Here is a 6,000-nt window from a genome sequence, read left to right on the forward strand (position 1 = left end):
GGCAGGAAAATGACTCTAAACACACTTATTTTAGTTCCAAAAGTGTTAATTGACATGCAGTAGTCATTTACAGTCAAAAGATTAAACACTAAAAAAATTACAATTTCTGACCATCTGGAGAAAGTTCGACAGATCAGGGGGTCATCTTTTTTCACCAGAAAAAAGATTTTTGGGACTGTAGAACAATGATTCAAAATGTCAATTGGACTGTGCTGCATGTTGAATAACCACTTTTTAAAGCCTCACTGTGACCAAAATTGCTATTGCCATTTTTACAGACTTTTCCTCATACTCGAAAGCTTCTATTTTGACCAATTTCACGCAGGAAAGTGACTATAAACACACTAATTTTAGTTCCCAAAGTGTTAATTAAAATACAATAGTCATTTACAGTCAAAAGATTAAACATTAAAAAATGACCATTTTTGACCATCTAGAGAAAGTTCGACAGGTCTGGGGTCATCGTTTTTCATCAGACAATTGAATTTTTGGACTGTAGAAAAATGATTCAAAATGTCATTTGGATTGTGCCTCATGTTGAGTAACCACTTTTTAAAGCCTCACAGTGACCAAAATTGCCATTTTAAAAGACTTTTCCTCCTACCCAGAAACCGTCATTTTGGGCGGGAAAATGACTCTAAACACACTTATTTTAGTTCCAAAAGTATTAATTCACATGCAATAGTCATTTAGAGTCAAAAGATTAAACATTACAAAATTACTATATCTGACCATCTGGAGAAAGTTCGACTGGTCCGGGGTCATCGTTTTTCATCAGAAAAAAGATTTTTTTGGATTGCAGAAAAATGATTCAAAATGTCAATTGGGTTGTGCCTCATGTTCAATAACCACTTTTTAAAGCCTCACAGTGACCAACATTGAAATTTGTACACACTTTTCCCACTACTCAGAAGATTCTATTTCAACCAATTGTTGGTGGGAAAATGACTCTAAACACAAATATTTTAGTTCCAAAAGTGATAATTCACATGCAATAGTCATTTAAAGTCAAAATATTAAACATTAAAACATTATTTTTTCTGACCATCTGAAGAAAGTTCGACAGGTCCGGGAGGTCATCGTTTCTCATCAAAAAGTTGATTTTTGGGGACTGTAGAAAAAATGATTCAAAATGTCAATTGATTGTGCCTCATGTTGAATAACCACTTTTTAAAGCCTCACAATGACCAAAATTGCCATTTTTACAGACTTTTCCTCCTACTCAGAAGCTTCTATTTTGACCAATTTCGGGCAGGAAAATTACTCTAAACACACCTATTTTAGTTCCAAAAGTGATAATTCACATGCAATAGTCATTTACAGTGAAAAGATTAAACATAAACAAGCATTGGCATAGCCAATAGGTCTCGCTTTTGGGACCTTATAAGTATTTAGTTATGCAGCACAATATCCTTGGTGCAACAACAACTGTTGCATGGCTAAACACTTATTAGGTCCCATAAACGAGACCTATTGGCTATGCCAATGCTTGTCTTCCTAGTGTTTGGTTGTTAAACTGGTAGTAATGAGGGGAAAACTTTGCCCAGACGGTATTTACATGTGTAAAAGTTGCAAAATAATAAAGCAATTGTATCAAAAACTGTGCTAATTATGCCACATAATTTGCTCTTTCTTGTCGCATAATTTAGTCAACCATGCCACATAATTTGGTGCTCCCTTGTTGCATGTTCTAGGGGCCCTGCATACAGCCCAAGCTCCTAATTAAATTCAAATGTGTGCATCTGAAATCAAGTTTAAAGAAATTCTGAATTTCTCCCAAAAAAAGAGAAACGATAAAAGGATTGAGTAATGGGCATGTGATTGGCTGTATGGCCTCTTCTGATGCGCTGGTGGTTGGGACCTGGACCAGGTTGAAGGCCTTGCGCAGTGGAGATTGGGCACACACGTGGTGGGCCTTGCTCTAATTACTAATATTTGATTTAAGAAAGCTAAACAATTCACTGAAAAAACGGATTTAAGATAGCGTATGGTTCAGGTAGTACAAGCACTGTGCCACTGACGTTAAAATAGCTAGGAGTTTCCCTGAACAACCATAGTTAAGGTGACACTATAGATCAACATCAAAATCTAAAAATCCTTGAAAGTCACAAGTTGTTGTCCACTGCACAAAGCATAACCATCAAAACAAACACAAGCATTTGCAATGCAATAGGTCTCGCATTTACGCGAGTTTGAACTATTGACATTGCAAATGATGATGCCTCTTATTTTTGTTTTCGTTTTTGAAACACAAATATAAGGCATTGTCATTTACAAAAACCAATAGATTAAACGCGTAAATGCGAGACCTATTGCGTTGCAAATGCTTGTTTTTTTGTGCCAATGTTGGAACTTGCATTGTGCATTATGTAAATATGAGGTCTGATGGCTCTTAACAAAATGTAAACAGACAAGCTTGTGAAGAATGACTGCCCTGGTGGAAGTGGATGTGGAGTGTGCAAACAATTATAATAATTATTTGTCCTAAAGTTGTCAAAGAGAAATAAATCACAGTCAGCAAGATCGCACAAGCACATAGCACGAATGTTAATAGATCAGCAGCTTTTTCAGCATGTTTTTAAGATGTTACTGGTAGCATTGACAGACGTTTTGTTGCGACAAACTCCAGTGATGTATGAAAAAGTATTGGCATGTGACATGACAGAATGGAAGCAGCTGGTAAAGCGGTAACAACAAAGTAACCCAATGAATACAGTAAGGGGTTTGTGTGACTCGCGTGCACAAGCTAAAGTGTTAATAATGTTAGTACTCCGAATCGCCTCCAGATTTTTGGTTACAAGGAAACTTGCGGTAACTCTGTTAATGTATGCAATTTCCCTAACTTTGTTACCACCAGCATTTTTGCAGGCAGAAACTATCTCGGTGACCTCAGGGCTGTGATGCACAGTCTTGGTTAAGGAGGACTTCTCTGAGAAATGATGAAGCAAGGAAAGTTTTTTAACTGCCATTCTCCACTTCCGCTCTCTTCCATCCCAGCGTTAATAATAAGGTGCAAAGAAAGAAAACAAAAGCAGAGATTCGAAAATCTGATCCCCGTAAACAAATGTGCGCAGCCAGGGAAAGTTTAGTAAAGGAGAAACAAGGAAATGTAGCCCTGCAAGCTGCCACAATGAAAGTACGTGAAAATTACTTAAAAAGAGTGGCCAAGCTGCGAGACGCGCTCTGTGGTGGGGGAGGGGCATTGGAGTGAGGTGCGCGCACTTGGCCGAGCAAGAGGAAAGCCATATGAAGCCCGTTTGCTAAATGTCTCGCTTGAGACAGCGCATGCGCTGGCTCAGGCGACACCTAGAAAAATGATTCAAAAGTATTGTTGCCACATTTTTGATGCTTACTCAATAAGAAACACAGCAACAAGATTTTGCATGAAACTTTGGCCCATCTTTCTCATTTGAAAAGCGGAGACATGTATTTGCTCCTTTTTTTGTAAAGCTTACAGTGAAAATACTGCAAAATCAGTTTGCCCCTCTGTTTCCCTGGTTGAAAACCTTATGCTATATGGTACAGCCCAAGATGTGTGCTCCGAATATGTCGAAATCTATCTTATTCAAACAGCATATATGGTTCACAATGGATTTATTAGCATCAGTTTGAAAACTTTATGTATTTTCCATACTTGTGCCCTGCTAGATTGAATAATTCGGAGAACAAACTGGCTAAACCTGTTACGGTATGGTATCGGAAGATTGTGTACTAAATATTGTGCTACAAGAATATCGCAGCAAAAATATAAATATTGTGCTACAAGAATATCACAGCAAAAATATTAACAGCAAAAATATCCTTAGGGTACGTATATATAGATATATGTTTGCTTACTCTACTCATCTCCACATAGATCTTCAAGGTAAATACATGTGGAAATTAGAATAGTAAATCTACAATTACCAACATACTTAGAAATTCTATTGTACACCTATTTTGGAGTTGTAGATCGATATTTAGTCAGTCGCGGCCGGTGTCGGGGCAAAGTAGAGAAATGGGGGGACAAAACAAAAAACAAATGTAAAAAAAAAAAGTACCTGAATCCAACTGCATCACTGCTTTTCTGACTCCAATGCAGGCACAGGCTCCCAGACTGCCCTCCGGCTAATCAGGACGCTGCTCTCACAACTTGAAAGCAGTGTCAGGATTGGCGTGAGTGTCCTCGATTTGCGTTCCTAGGGAGACTGTGAGACTGTGCCTGCTGTCTCCAACACAGCAACGCAGCTTGGGTTGTAGACAGCCTCAGTGCGCATGATGGTTTGGCCGGCCTGAGCTGGGCGTCCAAACCATTGTGCGCACTGATAACAGTACCCACATTCCACTTCAGTGCCTGTCATCCCCTGGCACCGCCCCAAGAATGCACAGTAGGAGAAAAATAAACATTAATAAACAAGGTTTATCATCATTTTACTTTTCAAGTTTTGCAGCTGTTGCTGCTGGCAGCGAGGGTGGGGGCTCCTCCGCCATACTGCCGCCGCTGTTTTAGTATATAATCTTCTGAGATAGAACCAACATTACAAGGAAGTACAGTGCAACAACAACCGACGTTCAGATTTCTAGCTAGTGAAAGTTTCTACTGTGTGGAACTCTGAAAACACTTGCAGCACTTTTTCAGCACCAGTGCACGTGCAGTTGTTTATATAACCAAGGGCCGTGCTCATTACCAGACTACAACAACACTAAACAAGAAGAACTTAAAGAAGACGCTGGGGTCAGAAACCAGAGCAGATAGAAGTATATATTTTCTCAAATGATGCTTATTCAGATGTAACCCTTTTTATGAGGCAGAACATGGCACTCTGGCTCACCAGTAAGCTGTCAAGAGGTGGTTTGCATACATATATTTGACCTAACCTTCTTCCCACACAATCTGGTGTTTGATGTCTTTCTCAAGCTCACCAAAATGTATTCTTTGCCACAGGATGCTCACTCTCCAAAGCTCAATGAAGTATTTATGTGCTTTGCAGACTTTAACCGATCTACTGTGGTTAAATACCTTATTTTTGACTGAATTTAATCTCTGGATGTATTTCAATGCATGGTTTTTTGATTACAGAATGACTTCTGTGATTGACATGTAAAATGAGCATTTGCTTATTTGATGACTGCCTCTGAACATCGTAAGTAATCTATGTGGGCTTGAGGCAGCATATCCTGCCTAAATGTAAATAAAGTAAATATATTTAATTAGGGTAAATGGCATGATTTGTTAAAGCATTAGCATACAATGCATAATGGGTGTTTATTTTGACATGGGAGCAAAATTGCTTCATGTACTTTTAAGTGATAAAATAGATCAATAATCGATTGGGAAGCCTTTATTGAATTGGTGGTAAAATTAAACCCAAAGAACTCCTAGAAATCCATGTCCACCTCCACTCTACACACGTTTGTAAGGGTAGATCTGAGATGAAGCAAAATGACTTAATCTAATTCAGTGAAATGGAAGCTCAAGATTTTAAAAACGTTATTGGGGATTTGCGATAAAAACTGAAATTATCTAATGCTTAGAAATGTTAGCTAAAATCTTCAAATATAGCTGCCTTTTTTTTGAGCTGGTGGGTTTGATGTTAGATTTGTCTGAAATGCATCTCTTTCATCATATATCTTCCGAACATTTTCAGTTGGGTTTGCACCGGAGGCATGGATATTTTCCCCTGCATTCTTCATGTGCTTGTAATTAGATCGATTTGTAAATATAATAAACCTCACCTCATTTATGATCTTCTAGACTCTTGATACAGGTTTTGAGCCCAAGATTTGGTTAGGGCCGCCAGCCATCTCAGTTCATCTAACCCCTTCGATGCTCATGACGGAATGATTCCATCATGAGCAACGGTGCCCCTGTGCTCATGACGGAACCATTCCGTCATGAGGCCAGGGGCATGAACTCCCTCTGCTGCAGACAGCAGAGGGATTTCTATTTAATCCCTTTGACCTTTGAGCTTCCCCAGCTCCCGAGGCCCCCTCCCTGGTTTCTGTGCAATGAAGATCAGT

Source organism: Triturus cristatus, chromosome 3_2 (assembly GCF_964204655.1).
Source record: "Triturus cristatus chromosome 3_2, aTriCri1.1, whole genome shotgun sequence".
Lineage (NCBI taxonomy): Eukaryota > Metazoa > Chordata > Amphibia > Caudata > Salamandridae > Triturus > Triturus cristatus.